This window comes from Nicotiana attenuata, chromosome 11 (assembly GCF_001879085.1).
Source record: "Nicotiana attenuata strain UT chromosome 11, NIATTr2, whole genome shotgun sequence".
Classification (NCBI taxonomy): Eukaryota; Viridiplantae; Streptophyta; class Magnoliopsida; order Solanales; family Solanaceae; genus Nicotiana; species Nicotiana attenuata.
In genome coordinates this window covers 39,047,565-39,068,809 of record NC_031999.1, presented here as the reverse complement: position 1 = coordinate 39,068,809, position 21,245 = coordinate 39,047,565, and the positions used below count along the sequence as shown (strand labels likewise).

General features: G+C 39.4%; 1 long non-coding RNA gene across 1 annotated transcript; it reads left to right on the top strand.

The window, feature by feature from the left end:
- LOC109234369 lies at nt 7,132-10,379 on the top strand. The gene is made up of 4 exons (XR_002069195.1): nt 7,132-7,533; nt 9,062-9,216; nt 9,433-9,528; nt 10,126-10,379. It is a non-coding gene; the product is annotated as an uncharacterized LOC109234369 (long non-coding RNA).

The following is a 21,245-nucleotide window of genomic DNA, read 5'->3' as shown; positions in this document are numbered from 1 at the left end:
GATATTAAAGGGATAAGCCCCGCCTTTTGCATTCATAAGATCAAATTGGAGGATGGCATCAAACCATCTATTGAAAATCAAAGGAGGCTCAACGAGGCTATGCAAAAAGTTGTCAAGAAGGAGATTATCAAATGGTTGGATGTCGGAGTTGTCTACTCCATCTCTAATAGTTCGTGGACTTCTCCAGTTCAATGTGTCCCAAAGAAGGGGGCATGACGGTGGCCAGAAATGACAAGAATGAGTTGATTCCTACAAGAACGGTGACCGGTTGGAGGGTGTGTACGGACTATCGCAAGCTCAACAAAGTCATAAGGAAGGATCACTTTCCACTTCCTTTCTTAGATCGAATGCTCGATAGATTGGCCGGCCGTGCTTTCTATTGCTTTCTTGATGGGTACTCAGGCTACAACAAAATTCTCATTGCTCTGGAAGATCAAGAGAAAACAACCTTTACATGTCCCTATGGTACTTTTGCTTTCAAGCGGATGCCATTTGGTTTGTGCAATGCACCGACGACTTTTCAAAGGTGTATGATGGCTATTTTCACGGACAAGGCAGAGGACTACCTTGAAGTTTTCATGGATGACTTCTCGGTGGTTGGAGATTCTTTTGATGATTTTCTAGAAAATTTGGACAAAGTGTTGGCTAGATGTGAAGAAGCCAATTTGGTGCTCAATCGGGATAAATGACATTTCATGGTCGAGGAAGGCATTGTCCTTGGCCACAAAATCTGAAGGAATGGAATTGAAGTTGCCAAGGAAGAGATTGAGGTGATTTCTAAGCTTTCACCCCAACTTCGATGAAGGGTATGCAAAGTTTCTTAGGCCACGCGGGTTTTTACCGGCGCTTCATCAAAGATTTCTCTAATGTGGTGAACCCGTTGTGCAAGCTTCTTGAGAAGGATTCTAAGTTTAACTTCAATGATGAGTGCATGAGATCTTTTGAATTGTTGAAGCTCAAGTTGAAAACTACTCCCATCATCATCGCTCCAAATTAGAGTGTGCCTTTTGAACTCATATGTGATGCAAGTGATGAAGCGGTTAGGGCTATTTTGGGGAAACGCATCAACAAGATTTTTCATACGGTCTACTATGCTAATAAGACCATGGATAGTGCCCAAATCAATGATACCGTGATAGAGAAAGAGCTCCTTGCTATTTTGTTTGTAATTGAGAAGTTTTGCCCGTACTTGGTTGGTGCAAAAGTGTCTGTCCACACGGATCATGTGGCACTTCGTTATGTTCTGAGCAAAAAGGACTCTGAAGCTCAGTTGATGAGATGGGTGCTCTTGTTGCAAGAGTTTGATATTGACATCCAGTATAGAAAAGATAGTGAAAACCAAGTGGCGGACCACTTGTCTCGTTTGGAGGAGGAGGGGAGGCTGCCTGATGGCCTTGATATCAATGACTCCTTCCCCAATGAGCAGCTCTTGACTATTTTAATGAAAGAGGTGCCATGGTTCGCGGATTTAGCAAATTTTCTTGTGTGTGGAATCAATCCGTATGAGTTCTCTTCAAGCCAAAGGAAAAAGCTCAAATGGGATTGTCAAGATTATTATTGGGATAAACCATACCTTTTCCGAATTTGTAAGGATTGGGTGATTAGAAGATGTGCATCGGAAGAAGAGCAAGGTGAAGTTTTGAGGCTTATCATTCTTCTCCATATGGTGGCCATCATGGTGGAGCAAGAACAGCGGACAAAGTGTTTAGTTGTGGTGTCTATTGGCCTACTCTTTACAAAGATGCTAGTGAGTTAAAGAGGTGATGAAAGTCAACGTGCCAATGGAATCTCAAAGAAAAATAAAGTGCCTCTCACAACCATTTTGGAGATTGATATTATCGATGTGTGGGGTATTGACTTCATGGGCCCTTTTATGAGTTCCTGTGGGAACACCTACATCATGGTCACGGTGGATTATGTGTCCAAATGGGTTGAGGTCGTTGCTTTACTCAACAATAAGGCAAGAAATGTGGTGGCTTTCTCGAAGAAGAATATTTTCACAAGGTTTCTGTCACGACCCAAACCGAAGGGCCGCGACAGGCACCCGGTGCCTTACTCAACCGAGTACCAATGTAACGTATCTTTCTTATCATACTATCATGGGTAAATGAGCCAGAAAACTCGTCAGTACTCAACATATGACGACCCAACATGATATACAAACTTATACATATGACATACGGGCCTACGGCCGCACAACAAAAATATGCAGATCGCGAGCCCCCATCTGCGGCCGCAGGTTAAATTATGCAGACTGCATATCCCTTATCCTGCAAGCATGACTCAACCGTACAACCCTCATTATGTCCTATGGTTTCTCCTTTTCTTGTATTTCTCCTTTATGTGTTTGAACAATGAACTGCAACTAACAATCTCCTTTGCTTGATACTGACAAAGGTATAATCAAGAGGACGAGGCGACACTTCAAGAGGGAGAGATGAATCTTCTCGGGGTCGAGGCAAAAGTGCCTTGCCCCTTGGCCAAAAGAAGATGATAATAAATAAGGAACATCCGGCAGAGGGAGAGGTGCAGACCTCTCCGAGTCTAACTTTTATGTCCCATCTAGGGAAGTGTCAAAAGGAAACTCAGCCTCTATTCAAGAAGAGAAATTGGCCACACAGTCAAGGCCGCAGAAGAATACCAGCTTAGGGACAAGCCGTCTTCATCCCACAGCACCTTTGAGGGACCAGAGAGTGATAGTCAGGCTTCTAAGCCATCAGCTACACCAGTCCTTGAGGCACATATAACACATAATAACCCCGATGATGGTAGAGGGGGAGATGCTACATCTACAGGGCCTGAAAGATCAAATAAGAAAGAAGCTTTGGAGGATCACTTTGTCAGCCTAGCCGCCTTTACCGGTTTTCATATGTGGTGGCCAGTGACGTCGATAACTCTTGAGCGACAGTTTTCGTTGAAGGATTTGGAGAAGTACAACCCAGCTATATTGAGACAGTTTAGGGAACGAAAGGGGTAGATGAGGTTCACCCAGAGGGTAGATGATTCCAAAGAATACCTCGTCCGTGAATTCAATGCCAATATGGCTCATATAAAAAAAGGGACGAAGGTGACCAAAGTACACAACCTCAAGGTCAGGTTTGATAAATATACGCTAAACGCATACTTGTGCTTCGAGGATGTTGAGCCAAAGGAGTATTTGGAGAAGTGTGCAATGATGGAGGAAGTCTTACTATTGTGGCAACGTATTAACAAGATTTTTCATACGGTCTACTATGCTAATAAGACCATCGATAGTGCCAAAATCAACTATACCATTACAGAGAAAGAGATCCTTGCTATTTTATTTGCAATTGAGAAGTTCTGCCCGTACTTGATGGGTGCAAAAGTGTTTGTTCACACGGATCATGCGACACTTCGTTGTGTTATGAGCAAAAAGGACTCCGAAGCTCAGTTGATGAGATGGGTGCTTTTGTTGCAAGAGTTTGATATTGACATCCAAGATAGAAAAGCTAGTGAAAACCAAGTGGCGGACCACTTGTCTCGTTTGGAAGAGGAGGGGAGGGCCGCATGATGGCCTTGAAATCAATGACTCCTTCCTCAATGAGAAACTTTTGGCAATTTCAATGAAAGAGGTGCCATGGTTCACATACTTGGCAAAGTTTCTTGTGTGTGGAATCATTCCGGATGAGTTCTCTTCAAACCAAAGGAAGAAGCTCAAAAGAGATTGTCAAGAATATTATTGGGATGAACCATACCTTTTCTGGATTTGTACGGATGGGGTGATTAGAAGGTGCGTACTGGAAGAAGAGCAAGGTGATATTCTTGGGGCTTGTCATTCTTTGCCATATGGTGATCATCATGGTAAAGCAACAACGACGGCCAAAGTGCTTCGTTGTGGTTTCAGTTGGCATACTCTTTATAAGGATGCTAGTGAGTTGGTTAAAAGATGTGATGAATGTCAACGAGCCACTGGAATCTCAAAGAAAAATGAAATGCCTCTCATAACCATTTTGGAGATATCTATTTTCGATGTTTGGGGTATTTACTTCATGTTCCCTTTTGTGAGCTCTTGTGGAAACACCTACATCTTGATCACGATGGATTATGCATCCAAACGTGTTGAGGCCATCGGTTTATCCAACAATGAGGCGAGAAGTGTAGTGTCTTTCTCGAAGAAAAATATTTTTACATGATTTGGTACTCCATGTGCAATCATAAGCGATGTTGGGTCACACTTTTGCAACAAAAATTTTGACACTTTACCTATCAAGTACGGTGTTACTCACAAGGTCACAACTCCCTATCACCTACAAGCTAGTGGGCAAGTGGAATTCTCAAACCGGGAGAGAAAGAGTATCACGTCTAAAATGGTGAACGCTAATCAGACGGATTGATACAAGAAGCTTGACGATGCGTTATAGGCTTGTCAGACGGCTTACAAAACACCTATCGGAATGTCTCCATACTGGTTGGTGTTTGGAAAATCTTGTCATCTTCAGGTGGAACTAGAGCAAAAGGCAATGTGGGCTCTAAAGAAGTTGAATCTTGATAGGGATGTAGCCATTAACTTGCAAGTTGCACATTTGAATGAATTGGATGAGTTCTGGTACCATGCATATGCGAGTTCATCCTTGTAAAAAAAAGATGAAATATCTTAATGAAAAATACATTTGGAACAAAGATTTTAAGGTGGGCGACATTGTATTGTTGTTTAACTCAATGTTGAGAATGTTTCCCTGGATACTAAAATCCAAGTGGAGTGGTCCATTTAAAATTATTGGTTTCACACCTTTTGGTGCATTAGACTTGAAGAACAAAAACAATAAGTATTCTGAGTCGATGGTCACCGGGTGAAGCACTACTTGGGCAAGGTTGGAGATAGCCACATGGTGGCAATCCTTTACTTCACTTGAGAGAGATTTGGCATTGTGTCGTACTGCGACGTTAAATCAGGCGCTTCTAGGAGGCAACCCATGTTCTTTTCCTTTTTCTTTTGTAGTTAGATGTTATTTGTGTTATAACTTGATTTGAAGTGTGCTACAGGTTCATCTATGACTTGCAAGAAGGGTGAACTAAAAATAAAAATAAATATTGGCTGTGTTCAAGGATCTGCTGACCGCACTTTATTTGTGCAGACCGCGCAATTTCATGTGGCACAGCAGACGGACATTCGCGACTGTATATTTCACATGCGGACCGCACAATTGGAATCTTGCCAAAGTGTAAAAATGTCAACTCTCTGAAGTTTGAGGCTGTCAGTGCGGGGCTAATCTGCGACCGCAAGTGGAAATCTATGGCCGCACTAAAAAACGTGCGGACCACAAATTAAGATCAGAGAAGGCTGACCTAGGTTATAGTGTGCGATCCGCACATGGAAATCTATGGCCGCACATGATCCCTTTTCCCTCTTAAGGCTCTTGGTATAAATAGAAGTTTCAGTTCATTTTACACTCTTCACTCTCCTCACAATCACTATTACTTTGCAAGTTTCTTGAGAGATTTCCACTGTCCCTACAGACACCTACCTGTTATTACACACCCAGTGTACTCACTCTATCTGGTATGCTTCATTTCATGTTAAATTTTTGTGTTCATTTAATTTTCGAAATTTTAGTATATTTTTAGGCAATCTGTTATTAGAGTTCATCCATATGTCCATGTGGGGTAGATTTGAACGTGGTAGTTGTTAATATATACCATAACGGGTTGGGTTAGTAAAATTTCATGTGTAAACCATGGTGCCATGTCTATTTTACAAGTAATGGTAACATCTAAACTAAAAAAAGACAGCCTCTTCGTAACTTTTGAAATCTGCGGCCGCACTTGAGTTTGTGCGATCCGCAGTTTGGTGTTTTGGGTAACCTGCTGCAGGCGGGTACTTCTGCGGCTGCACTTCAATTGTGCGGACCGTAAAAATCTTAGTGACGCCGCACTCCAAATTGTGCAGACTGCATATGTATTATGCGGCCACAAAATAGCCTCCGCACTATCTTCATAGAGTAGGCTTCTGAGCCTCTGATGTTTTTTGACTGAAGTGCAGCCGCACTTGCAAATGTGCGGTCTGCACTTCCTTTCTGCAGCCGCACATAAAAAATGTGCATACCGCAGCTCCCAGTTCTAGCAGCCTGTTGTTTTTGTCGTAACCTCACTATGTCAATAATGATTTTCCTTGTCTACATATGTCTTGAATGTATTGAATGACAACATGCAACTAACAATCCTCTTTGCTTTGATATAGACAATGGTTCTCTCACGAGGACACAAAGAAACTACAAAAGGAGGAGGTGGATCTTCTAGGGGTCCAGGTAGAGGTACCTTGCCCCTTGGCTAGCCGAAAACTATCCGAAAGAAGACTATTGCAGGCAGAGGGAGGGGTACAAACCTCTCCGAATCTAGTTGTTATGTCCTGTCTAGGGAAGCATCCGAGGGCAACTTAGCCTCTATTTTGGAAGAGCATGAAGCCACACAGTCTAGGCTACAGGGGCAATTTCAGCTCATAGATGAGGCCTCTTCATCTCACAGTAGTTCCGAGGGGTCCGACAGTGCTAGCCAGACCTCTGAGCCAGTAGCTGCCTAAGACACATATGCACAGACTGTACAGGATATCCCAGATGATGGTAAAGTGGGAGATGGTACATCTACGGGTGTAGAGAGATCAAAGATAAAGTAGATATGGGAGGATAGGATCGTTAGCTTAGCTGCCTTCACTAACTTTCGCATATGGTGGTCGACAAGATCCTTGACACTTGAGCGACAGTTTGTGTTGAAGGATTAAGATAAATACAACCTGGCAGTGTTGAGGTAGTTCAGAGCAAGAAAGGCTTGGATGTGGTTTACTAATAGAGTTGAGGATTCCAAGGAGTACCTCATCTGAGAGTTCTACGCAATGTTTCTCCCATCAAGAAGGGGACGAAGGTGACTAAATTACGCAACCTTAAGGTGAGGTTCACTACAACAAAATTGGCCTAAGGTAACACTTATTATAGGCAACACTTCAAAAATGTTGCCAAAAAATAGCAATAGGAATGCTTTTGTAAGGGTGTCCTTTGATAAGAGCTTTTGGCAACGGAGTTTGGGCTACACCGGTAAAGCGTGCTTTTTGTGTGCAATGACTACACATTGCAAGTATTGCCTAGTGTTAAAATTTTTGAGAACGCTTATTCAGATATTAAGAAACACTTTACAAGCGTTATCCTTGTCCTTGGTACATAAAAAGTAATGCGGTGCAGACGTGGTTTGAATTAAAAAAAAATACGCACAAAAATTTCCCACTTAAGCTATTCCCTCTAAAATTTTCCACTTCCCCTCTAAAAATTTTCACTAAAAGTCTAAGCGATTCCAGTTGCCCCTTTACTCTAGGGTTTGAAACCCACAACCTTCTTCACTTGATTTTAAAAAAAAAAATGTCCATTGCACCCAATCTTCGTCAAAAAGGGGAAAGAAGAAAATGATTTCACCCAAATGGTGATGTTCTTGACAAGCAGGAGATCTAATTTACTTTATTTGATATCTCCTAATATATGAGTTACATAAGTCAGTTTCTCAAGACAACAAGAAAGATTCGGCATTCAGGTTTTTTCTATTTCTTTTGAGACCATATACAGGATATTTTACTTTCATTCAGTTTCTGGGTTTAATCGAAAAAAATTAGTATTTAGATTTTCTTCTGAATATGGAGTAAATGGATTTCTCAGAGAATTTATGATATTGTCCGTTTCTTATGAAATTGGGAAAAACTTGTGTTACACGATTTGTAGATCTTTTAATGTCTCAGTTTTTGGATAGATCATTTGTGGGTTTAGCATGAGAGGCTTGAAATAATTATATTAGAATTTTTATACTGCCTTTATCGTCTAAAATGTTTCACCTACTTTTAAATACCTTTATTCCTGTCAATAAAGCATTTCTTTCAACAACAAAAAACTCAAGTTTGTTTTACTTGTTCTGGGAAATGAAGGAAGAGTACGAGATTGCCAAGGGTATTTGAACTTTCAACTTAAATGACAAAGAGCTACGAAACTCAAGGATTTAGCTATATCAAAGTTCTTTGATGAAACTCAACTTGATTGACTTGAATAAAACTAAAAGCTTTTGTTTTTAATGGAGAACTCAAATATTTTGAGACTACACAAATTGTTTGATTGGATCGGAGACATTTGGCTAAATAATTACATGCTTGGATTTAATATAGTGAATCAATAAGAGTGCTATAAGAAATTATACAATTTTAGTTAGAGGAAGAACAATTTGAACAAAGTAGCAGCAGATAAAATATCTTGGCTTGTATGTAAAATGGCCATATACTATTATTGTCTCAGAGTGGGAAAAAAGTCAAGGTAGTTTCATGGTCCTATATTACATGATTTAATTACTTCTTCCTGAATTATGTATATGTTTGACTTATACTACCCTTGAAGCTCTTTTATGAAATTTAATTGCCTTCTGTCTGAATTGCCTAGAAGTCTTAAATATTGTTGAGTTTGTCATTTTCATGTTTTCATGCTATTCTACAATTTCTTGTCCAAAATTATGTATTTGTCTGTAGATTGACATTATTCTTTTTAGTAAATATTATATTTAATTCTTTTACATCATTCAGTAAACAAAGAATACAATTATCATTTTCTATTGTAGCATAGTGACTGTTGCTATCATGTCTCATTAAAGCTTACTAACAAAGTGAAGAAATTATCAGCCTCCCCTCTCCCCTAAAAAACAACAACAACAAAATTGAAACTTTTGATTTGCCTCTTTATGTAAAACTTATTCTATATGCGTCTTAAGTAAATTGTTCTTAATATGGTGAAATTACTTGCCTGCTATAGTAGTCTATTTTAGCCAATATTTATTTTTTAAAATCATCTGGCGTCCACCAAAACAATACTTGTATTTGTCGAAGACATGCTCTATGATACTGGGATATAGCTATGCTTGTCAAAGATAAATTTTCTCGCACATGAAAATTGTCCCTGTTTTTCTGGTGCTACTACTTTTTGTATATGATTAGACATCTACGTAATATTCAACTAACTCACTAGTTCGATACAATTGTAGGCTTAAGCACTCTTCTATGTCTAACTATTATTCTTGCCTTTTGTAGTATTGAGCTTAGGGGAGTCAGTACTAGACATTATTATCTTGTGTCTAGCTCCACTCCTTTTGAAACTTCTACAAGAATGGATGATTCAAGAATTTCTTGTCTGTTGTCAAACTTTGCAGTGGTTTACCGACAAGAAGATGCGATTCAACTTGCAGGTCTCCTTTCTGAAAATATCTACTGATTGAAATCCAAAGACAGGCTTGCTCTAATATAACTGTTTATTAGTGTTGTAGCTAAAAACTTCTCATATTGTGAGAGAGAATAAAAACTTACACGTACTGAAATATTTTTTTTCCGTTTCTCCACAAATAAAGAAACGCATCTAATAAAGTTTCTAACTAAAGATTTCACATCACTCTTTTCTTTTATAGGTTTGTTGTGCCAATGAAGAATTGTGACCTTGACATCAAAGGGGTTTACGTTTTGCAAGTATTAATCAAACTGAATGAACACTAGAATCAGTCAAGGTACTTATAATTTATAACTTCGTCATATGTCATTTAGATGTGTGTTAGCTACCTTATCCTTCTACGTTGATTCAAGTAACGCACAGGCTGCTAGAGACCAAAATTTTTTAGATTCCTCTGTTCTAACTCATAGTCCAATTCTTGAAAAGGTACTTTTTTATTCATTTATTATTTATACATGCTAAAGTAAGATGTTAGTACTATTGTTGGGATGTTGAATTCTCTTTTATGCATTAGTATTACCATTTTCATAGGGATTTTCACCTGGTGCTACTGCTAGTACATAGAGCTAGAGGGTTCTGTTTTTGAGTCACCATCGAAAATAGAAACGTAGTCTAGCTTCTGATCTGATTGAATATTTTCATCTTATTGCATTTTTGTGATGTTATGTTACCACGAATGCAACATTTTGGCAAGTGCACCTGGTGTGTGAATTGAATTTAAGTAACATGTTGTTCCTTTGTTATATTGAATATGAGTTCTGATGATAATCTCCATATTTATTCATTATGTACGAAAATTATGTGTGAAATCTTCTCCCTTTAGTTTTCACTCTATTGGTTTCTATCTAATATTTGTTTTTTTTTCAATTTGTAGGAAAATTCTTGTGATGCAATTAAAAGTGGTGGCCAAAGTCGGTTTGATACATTTGAAGTTAATGATGAGACTTTGGACAATACATTTGATTTTGTAAAGTTCGTATTTAGCACGCTACTTGAAGCAATTTGCTTTATTGGTTGATTGCAGTACATAAAATGTATTCCTTTTTTCGAAGTAAATTGCGCATGTATGTGTTTAAAACAATCTCGTTTTTTATTGATTAATGAAGTACTTGAGATCTTTATACTTAAGTAATGACCTCAAATATATGATAAAATATGTATTTATTAATAAAAACAATTATAGGGTACATACAAAAAAAATATAATTTTTTTTAAAAGCATAGTAACAAAGACCACGCTTTAGAAGTGCAGCTTTAGGAGCCACACTTGAAAAGCGTGGCCTATGAGGTAATAAAGGCCTCGCTTTAGAAATGTAGCCTTAGGACATGAAACGGGTGGCCATAGGCAAGTGTAGCCTTTGCCTTATGAAAAGCGTAGCCTTAGGGCAAATGTTACGCTTGTTTAGGCCACCCCTTGAAAAGCGTTGCCGTAGGTCCAAAAGTGTGGTCTATGATCAAAAGCCACACTTTCTGATAGTTTAGACCACACTTTTCAGGTGTGGTTAAATGCCTAATTTGTTGTAGTGGTTTGATCAGCACACACTAGATGCGTACTTGGGGTTTGAGGACTTGGAGCCGATGTGTTATCTAGAGAAGTGTGCTATGAATGAAGAAGTACGACCATAGCTAACGGAGATCTTACACCACCAGGGCCACCACCACCATGAATCATTGCTGGGGTTCCCATTCAGTGAATCATATTGAGCTTTGAGGCAAAGGGATAGTAGACCTTTGTTTGTAGCAGACTTGATCCGTGCCAAAATAAGACTCATCTGCCACTTCCTCTTGTTGTTCTTGTGGCTTCTATCATGTTTGGGTACCCAATTAATGTGGATGTCATGATGTCGTCCAACATTTTATTGGTAGCACAGCAGACCAACACGTCCTACCCTTATCCCAACACTATCATGGAGTACCTCACTGATGCAAAGGTAGAGCCAAGATCATATGATACCAAGGTGACGCCGAAGAAGCCATTTTACTGGTATTCGTTGATGGATGTGACCAACCCAAAGAAAAGAGCTCAGCCTTCTACCACCACAGGCCAGTCTGATTAGCCGATAGTGGTAGTCACTGTGATAGATGACATTCTATCTACCTATGCTGACCCTCTTCTAGTGTTGCTGCTATGCCTCCGCCACCACCCTCAGGTCCTACCATAGCCCCCAGGGAAGCCCCTGCTACCACTCCGAGGCCCGTGCCGATGACTACATCTCCATTATCTGCTTTGCGAGTCTCCCACACATTGGCGAGTATTAACAACTGGATGCAGACAACAACTTCAAAGCTGTCTGACATATCTAGTATTGTTGCAACGCAGTCATTTACATAGGCCATAGGTCTCCTATGATCTTGATGAGAAGTTGAAGAAGATTCTGGACAGCCAGAAGATGATCAAGGACACTTTGGTACAGCACGAGTCAGTTGTTGAGGAGTTGTCCAAAGAAGTGAAGAAGATGAGGAAGTCCCAGGCAAGCAAGAGATCGATTGACAAGCTTAGGAAAGAGGTGACTAGACTTGCGACGGCTGGGGATCTACCTTCTGCTATGTTACTTGACCCGGACTAGTCCATCTCAGATCCATATGCACCGGCTGCACCAGGTGGCTAGTTTGATGAGCCATGCCTGAGGTAGTGCGTGAAATGTTTGCCACTCCTGCCAATCCCAGATATGATGATGATGAGATACAGTTGGCTGACCCAACGGGAGATGATATTGCTGGGGACACTGAGATGTCCAAGGATTCTTAGGGAGTTTTCTTCACCCTCTCTCTTTTCGCTATTATTTTGTTAAGCATTAGGGACAATGCTTACTTTTATTCGGGGGATGGAGTTTATTTGATTTGACATTGACACATTTTGGATACATTTGGACTATAATAATTTGATGATTCTGTTCCTTTTCTTATTTTTAGTTTATCTATCTTTAGTAGTTATTGTTCATTATCTTCTTTAATTTTCCACTTTAGTTCTTATTTTTTTAGTAGTTTCTTTTTATGTTTTCGTAAATAATAAGCCTTTGGTTTTCTTAATATTACAGTTCTTTCTAAGGGTAGTTTTTTATGTGAACCGGGTGACTCTTCCCGATGATGGATGGTGTGACAACCTTTTTAAGGGAATGTGTCTGTTTCTTTGTGTTTAGGTAATAATAATAGTAATAGTAATGAATAAAAGGCCTAATCAAGTCATTCTCGAAAAAAGAGTCATTCATGCTTCATATGGAACCAATATACTTAACTATGTGCTGCTGATTTGAAACAAGGTTTTTGAAAGAAAATAGCTCTAGTTAGTGAAATTGAGACTCTTGAGTTGACTTTAATAATCATTAAGTGGTTTATTGGACAATAGTGATCTTTAACTTGATTGTGGTTGTTGTAGGCTCTCGACTCTATCCTCTTTTACAATCTAGTTACGTGAGGTTTGAGGTTATCTTTCGTTGCTAGTTCAAGTACCCATGCGAATGGTCTAGAACTTGCCGCAAATGTGCTTCTACGTGAAATCCTAAGTTTGCTTGGTTTGGGAAATTATTGTAGGCTTTCCTTGGTCTATTTAAACATTCTATAGCCAACCAATGTTGTCATCCCTAGTCAACCCCCTTTGAGCCTATTATTTTTCTCATTCGATAACCATGATATAAGTCTTTACCCGCTTTGTCGTAATCCTTTCTTGGCACCCGGACCTTCCGTAACACTCTTGTGAAATAAGTGGATATTAAAAAAGGTATCAAGGTATCAAAAAGAGAAAATAAATGATCCCTATGAAAAGAAAAGGCAAGAAAAGAGAAAGAATGCAAAAAGAAAATGCAAGAAAGAGAATAAAAAGAACGATTGACGGATTCAAAAAGAGGTAATGGTTCCTGACATGAGCATCAAGGGAGAAAAAGAATAAAATGAACAAGAAAGAGTGATATCAAGTATCTCTAGCCCCCAAGAAAAAGAGAATGCCTCTAAGAATTGGTAGTTGTCAGCCAAGAAATGAAAATGTGGAGTGCTTAAGGAAAGGTGTAACCACTTACTCATATGGTATCCTACCCCAATCCAAAAGCCTTCATTATAACCCGAAAGAAGTCCTGCTTGATTTTGAATCGAGTGAGCTTACATTAGTGGTGATTTACATGAGGGAAAAGCGTATGGTACTTGAAGTCGTACTTGTGACATTCTTTTGTGAGAGAAGAGTGAACCTTTCATTGATCTAATGTTTGGGTGCTAACTTTTTAAGTGAGCTTGGCAAATGGAACGTAGAGGAGGAATAGTTTGGAGTCTGTATACGGCAGAATCGGGGGTTCCGATTTCCAGTCATTAAGGCGTTTCGGAAAATTACCTCGAAGCCTCGAGGCTACAGAGATGCGTCCAAGTTTCCTTCCTCGGAGCCCAACCACACCCGACCTGAAGAGAATATTGGTCGAGGCTAATATAAAAATGGGAGTTCCCAAGACGCGGCTGAGTCTGACAAGGCCTAGCCGACCTACCCTGAATTCAGATCAGGGTGTCACATCTAGTTGTCCCATCTCCGTATCTTTACAATTAATGTATGTCTTACCATATAAGCTTTCCCCCTTCTATATAAAGGGGATCTTTATTACTTTACAGGGACTGATGTTGCTCCATATACTCTATATGAAATATATGATAACTCTCTCTCTCTTTTCTCTCTAATACACCCTCTCGATATTGTTGCATTATTTCATTATCTTCATACGTGTTCTTCATTTATTGTTTATCATTGACCATAAAAAGCCTCCTTTAATATTATCGCATCTGTTAGCCCTTCCCTGACTGCCCCTACTAGCCCGAGCCCGAGCTCGAGAATCTACCTCGAGGCCTTAAATCGACTAGCTCGAGGCCCTGAACAGCTATCTTTCGGTTCGATTACGACTCCATTTTAGTATGCATCTCGTCCTTAAACTTCATATACATAGCATCAACTATTGTACAACTAGCATAAAAATAGATCACGTATTTTTAGAGTCCCATCAATAAATTTAATTGTTATTACCATTTTCACGATAAACAGTTTGGTGCCCACCATGATCTACATGATAGAACAAGAGCCCTCGTTGAGTAAAATCAATTCTTGAAGCTCAAATGTCATATTAGAACTATAGTTGCATGATATGTGAATTGTCACCTTGTTGATAATGCATGAGTATTGTGAGTAATTGTTGTGAATAACTAATTTTTGACCACACCTAAAACTTTATACTATTTTAGTGTAAATATTTCTTTTAGGTCTAATGTTCATATTTTATACTTTTATCTTACTTCTAATGGGTTTTATTTTTGAAAAAAAAATTAAAATTACAAAAAATGTTTATATACTTACACTTAAAATGTACTTTCTATTTGTAAGGAGAAAAAGAAAATTTACAACAAAAAAGATATTTGGTTTCTTTTAATTTACAATTTTACAAGTAAGCTAGTGACTTTATATATTTTTCTTAGTATCATTCAAATTATAGTGTATATATTTAATTTAATTTATTTATATTTTTTCTTTGTCTAAAAGAAGTGGGTTAACATTTTTATTTATGTATTTTACTTTACCTTTCTTTAAATAAATAAATAAAAAGTAATAAAATAATATTAAAATAAAAATATGTGCTAAACTATCAGCCATTATCCCCTAACAACTCCCTTTCCATCACGTCACTTTATACAAACGACTGTCTCACAATTTACCTCCACTCCCTCACGTCATATGCACACACAGTACACAATCTCCATAATTTCCCATTCAATTATCATCACACAGTTAAAAGCACATTAATGTATAAACAAAAGGAAAAAAGCACATTCAAAATGAGGAGGCAGAAAGAACGAGACTTGAGAGAAGAAAATAAAATTAAGAGGAAGGTAAAAGAAATAATTAGAGAAGAGATTTCAGAGTGTTTTAGAAAACACGTCGTTTGTGGATCACTCGGATAAACTAAGGGTGTTAAACGGGCCGGGTCAGCCAGGTTCCGGATCGGCCCAGACCGGTAGAACCCGAAACAGGCCTGGACCGGTAAGGGGGGGCTGGGCTGGGCTGGGTAGGGGGGTTGGGATGGGTTTGGATGGTTTAAATTTTTGAAACGGGTTACCCGGCCCGGTAAAACCCGTTAGATGAACAGTGCCGTTAAACCGGTTAACCGGCCTGGCCCGGAACGTGAATATAACATGAATATACCGTAAATATACTATAAATATACCATGAATATACTATAAATATACCATGAATATACTATAAATATACCAATTATTGTATACTAATTAACATAATTTAAAATTGTTGGAATTTAACATATAGTGTATATATTTAGGGTATAAAACTATAAATGCTCAAATCATAGAATATGATGGTAACGTATTATTTTTAAAATATGCTATATATGTGTTATTTTAAGATTTTAAGACAATTTGTGTTATTTTAAATTATTAGACGTATTTATGCTTAATGATTTAGTTTGTTAGATTAATTTGAAGTATTATTAATTTATTATGCATGAAAATTTAGTTTACTATTTATTTGTTAATTTACTTTTTAAATGCAAACTTTAATTTTGTAATTTTGAAATAAATATAGCACTTGCAATTTATAAGTGCAATTTTTTCCCATCTTCCTTGTATTCTTTATGTTAGTACTTTGTATTAATACTATAACTTACAATATTTATACAAAATCCAAAAAAAAAAATTAAAATTATTCTACACCCGGCCCTGCCCGGCCCCCTCAACCCGTAACCCTTATGGTTCAATTATTACCCGGATGAACCCGAACCCGCTAAATCCGTTAAGACCCAACCCGTAACCGGCCCGGACCGTAACCCGTACGGGTCCAAAAAAATAGGCCCGGCCCGGCCCGGCCCACCCGTTAAACACCTTTAGGATAAACACTGTAATTCGCGAAAGGGGAGTATCCTATAGTTATAGTAGATTAATACACGATCTGTACAAGAGACAATTGCTTCTTAACCGTAAAATACTTGCACAAATAGCTATATCAAATAGGAATTGTCTTTATATGATTTCGAACGAAATCATAAAGGAAGTAGATTGGAAAGAGTCCACCAGATAATTTAAATGGAGTTCTCCGGAGAATGAACTCCGGGAAGGTAGAGTAGAAATTAGTATGAGAAAATATGCTAAAGTAGTCAAAATGAATAAACACGTTCAATTCAATACAAAAAGAAATCTTTTTTTCCGATTCATTTTTTTTTCTTACGACACGATACTCAAATCTAGATTCACTCAAATCTAGATTCTTGTAATTATGATTCAAGTGAAGAAAAAGTAAGCCTATTTATTTCGGGCTTTAGAACCAGTAGTTCTAGCGGTCGACTCGATTCTTTCAAATTGTTTCTCATTATTGAGAAAGGGTAACAAAGATAAAATACGAGCTTGTTTTATAGCAAGAGTAATTTGGAGAGACGTATGTTCAGTTCGAGTTTGGGGATCCAGCTCGCGGTCGCAATTTTCGCTCATCTGTTGATATTGTAGGATTTTTCTCAAAATATATTGAAAAGCTTCATTGCAAAGGTTTTTACTCCTCTCTTGCTTAGTTATTTTATGTGCACAATAATCTGTGGAAGATTTTAGTTCTACTATGTATTTGTTTGTTGAGATACAAGCTACTGTCTTAGCATTACATTTAAATATGAAAATATCTACGTTACTTTTGAATATGAGGATTTCTTAGTCACAATGTTTAGCTTCTGTAAAATATCTGTCTTAGCCTTTAAATAATAATTGAGATGAGCCTCGCCAAACAAAAATGCACAAATTGCGGGGCCCTCATTAAATGCTTATATTAAAATACTTAAAATTCGAGCGTGCCGTTTAGTAAATTTCACAGCCTCCCGCAAAGATAATAATACGCTAGCCACTCTAGGTGCGCTTTTAATAATTTTACCTTCCTAAACTCGGGTGCACATTTATATGACCCAAATCCAAATCTCAACGAAGTCGAAATGTGTCAACAACCATGGGTGCATTTATGTGACGTGGTTTGAGACACATTTTCACGACGTTGCAATTCTCGTTAAAATAATAATAAAAGCGATTTACGGTTAAAAAGCACATAAGCTATAACATGTTTTGAAATCAGATAAATCCAAATATAACAGTTGAGCGACCGTGCTAGAACCACGGAACCCGGGAATGCCTAACACCTTCTCCCGGGTTAACAGAATTCCTTACTCGGATTTCTGGTTCGCAGACTGTTAACAGAGTTATAATTTCCTCGGTTCGGGATTCAACCGGTGACTTGGGACACCATTAATCTCCCAAGTGGCGACTCTGAATCTTAATAATAAATCCCATTCCGATTGTCCTTTAAGTGGAAAAACTCCTTTACACCCTTGCGGGTGTAGTGAAAAGGAGGTGTGATAGCTCTGGCGACTCTGCTGGGGACACAAACCCAGAACTTCGGTTCAGGGTTTAAGAATTCGAGCTTAGAATAATTGTTATGTTTGGCTTTATCTGATTTTCCTACATGTTTCCTGCTAATTGTGCTAAATGCTTTACCGCTTTGATATTATCTGAACTGTATATAAGCTGTGCCGATACCCTTCTCTTCTCACCTCCGGGGATGTGCTTACTATACCCTGAAATAAGAAAGAGGCTCGGACTAGTTACTAAGCCGGACGATCTTGCGGGTCCTCGGTACGTAGCCCCCTCCTCGACTCGAGTTGTCCGCTCGGGTACACAGTCTAGGACATATACCTAGGTTTTGAACCTAGAATAACTTGACATCATGCCGGATCCATAATAGGAATGCTTATTTGCATCATGTGCATTTGACTTAGGGGACTCAACACAGGGGTTGGGTCCGTCTAGGACAGGTAACCTGAAATGACAAAGACCATCCTGATGCATCTTACGTGTTGCATGTGCATTTATTTGTCTCGGACTTGCATGCTGACCGGCTTGGGAGTATTTAGAAAAAATTTTTGAAAAAGGGAGAGAAATAGCAGAGCCAATTACCTATTTTAGAAACACCAATACCCAACTAGTGCCGAAACTCTGCCGAATATTTTTGAAAAAAAAAGAAAAAAAAAGAGAAGAAAATAGTTTGTTGGAATAGTGTATTTGTCAATAAAAAAAGAGTCTTGTTTTCGAAAATCGTTAGTTTTATTGGCCCGAACTATGCTGGTTTGATTCTCACCGGACGTGAGATACGTAGGCACCCTTTTTCAAAAATAGCCAAAAATACCAAGACTTTAACTTTTTGTCAAAATAAGTCGGGTGCCGCCATTCTTGTTTAAAATAAGCCGAATGTCCCCAAAAGGGCGCCGGAAGGCTGTTTTTGCAAGAACAGCCACCCTGAGTCATTTTTAAAACGGTTTGCGGGCACAACCTTAAAATCTCCCTCCCGGAAGTGCTGAGAGGCCATATTTGCAAAACCAAGTCTTTGCTTTCTTAAATAAAATTTTTGAAAAATAGCCACTTTTCTTTTAAGTCACAATAAGTCAGCTTTCTTTAAATAGTCACACTTTCCCTTAGAACTCCTTGTCCAGGATGACCCAGTTGACATTGAAACCTTCTCAGTCTTGCGCAGGCCCGTGGCAATGCCGGGTGATGCCCCGCGGGCCCTAGGGTTTGAAGCTTTGATGTATTCCTAATTAATCGAGTCTGTATTTTTGTTTTTGAGTCTGTTTTTGTAACTCCCCTTTTTGAGAAAAAGAAAAACAAATAGTCTGGTAGCTTTTGTAATCGCAGTTGTTATTAATGAAAAATTGAGAAAAATTCCCCAAAATCGTTTTATTATTTTCGCATTTGTTTGCAAGAACTACGCTCGGTCTGATTCACGCGGGGTTGTGATACGTAGGCAATCTCCATAGGATTCGACCGTAACTAAATGAAAAAAAGGAAAAATCAAGAAAAGAATGAAAGGAAAGAAGTGAAAAACAAGAGAGGAAAGAAAAACAAAAGAGGGAAAAACAAAAACAAAAAGAAAATAAGAAACCAAACGAAAGAAACAAAAGCAAACAAGAGAAAATAAAAAGGGAGCAAAGGAAAGAAAAGAGCGGACAAACAATTTTGAGGAAAGGAGCGAATAGGAACAAGGAAAAACCAAGGCAAAAAGAAAAAAAAGAAAAGAGGGAAAAATAAAAGAGACAAGCAAAAGAAAATAGGGAAAGGCAAGAAACAAACAATGGAAAACACGAGGGAAGAATGAGAGGAAAGGCATGGCAAATAAAGAAAAATGAAAGCCGGGATGACGCATGCAACCAAGCAAAGTCATAATAGAAATGGTTAACTACTTAGGTGCATTCATTCCCCAAATGTGCAGTTATCTATTTGTTAACGCTCTAACTGCTAACAAAGCCGTTGATGATGAGTCCAGGCAGGTGGTTTAGTTGGTTGGCATCCTGGCAACCTATTCCTACAACACCCGGTCAAAAAATAAACTGAACAAGACAGGCCAAGAATCAGATACCAGTATCATGGACCCGTCAAAAGAGGTAGACGTGGTGGATGTCAAAGCAATGAGGGAAGAGATGTATAAGTTGAGGCAGCAGATGGCCGAGATGCATCAGGCCTGGGCTAAGGGTCAGCCAGTGCCAGTTTATCCCGCCAATCCAGCATATATTCCACCTTTGGCTCAGTCCCAGGAGCCTCCTACTGTGAATTCCTCGCCAACTTTCCCTTTCTACCAACATAGTTATGGCACCACCTCCTATCCTCCCCAAGCTCCACTACCCAAACAAAACCCTCCTCCACCAATCACCCCTGTCTTTGTGACGCCTCCACCTGCCACATTGCAAAGATCTTCCAGTGAGCCATTGTTTCAAACTCACGACAGCCAGTACTACCCTCCTGAGCCTACCTTTAAAGCTCCTGAGCCATATTCCTACACCCCTCACCTTGAGCTCCCGGTGGAAACTGACAAGCCGCTTAAGAATCCGGAACAGGAAGAGATGTTTCGAAAAGTAAAAAGCCTGGAGCAATCCTTCAGGAACATGCAAGGATTGGGTGGCCAAGTCAGTGTGGCCTACAAGGATTTGTGCTTGTTTCCCGATGTCCAGTTGCCAGCAGGATTCAAGCTACCCAAGTTTGACTTATATGATGGACATGGTGATCCGGTAGCCCATTTAAGGGGATTCTGCAGCAAAATGAGAGGAGCTGGGGGAAGGGATGAATTATTGATGGCGTACTTTAGTCAAAGTCTAAGTGGTGTGGCCTTGGAATGGTACACGCGACAGGATCATGCCCGATGGTACGCGTGGGATGATTTGGCCCAAGCGTTTGCAGACCACTTTCAATATAATCTCGAAATTGTCCCGGACCGTCTGTCACTGACCAAAATTGAGAAGAAGCCCGGGGAAAGCTTCAGAGAGTATGGTTTTCGGTGGAGAGAGCAGGCGGCAAGAGTCGATCCTCCAATGAAAGAAAGCGAGATTGTTGATTACTTCTTGCAGGCTTTGGAGCCCACCTACTATGGTCACTTGGTGTCGGCAGTGGGAAAATCTTTCAACGAAGTAGTGAAAATGGGAAGTATGGTGGAGGAGGGGCTTAAATCCAACAAAATCATGAGCTATTCCGCGATCAAGGCAACTACCCAGGCTGTCCAGAGCGGCACTGGAGGGGTAGTGGTAAAGAAAAGGAAAGAAAATGTGGCAGTAGTTGAATCAAGAGCTTGGTCCAGGGGCCCATCACCATATTACAACCAACCTCGACCCCATCCCCAAACCTACCCCCACACTCCACATAGCCCACCACAACACTATCCCCACTTCTCTGTCCACCATGCCCAAACATATCCCCAACATCCTACCCATGCGCAATGGCGCGCACCCACCCCACAAAATGCTTACCCAACTCAAAACACCTACCCACCCCAAGAGCCTACAAGAATCCCCCTGGAGCAGGTTTGCGGGCCAGCCAAAATTTCAAGCAAGAGAGGGCACAGAAGCAGGAAACTTTCACCCCCTTGGGAGAGTCGTATGCAAACTTGTTTGAGAAACTAAAGCAATATAACCTGATTGCACCCATTCCTCCGAATCATGTGGACAAGAGT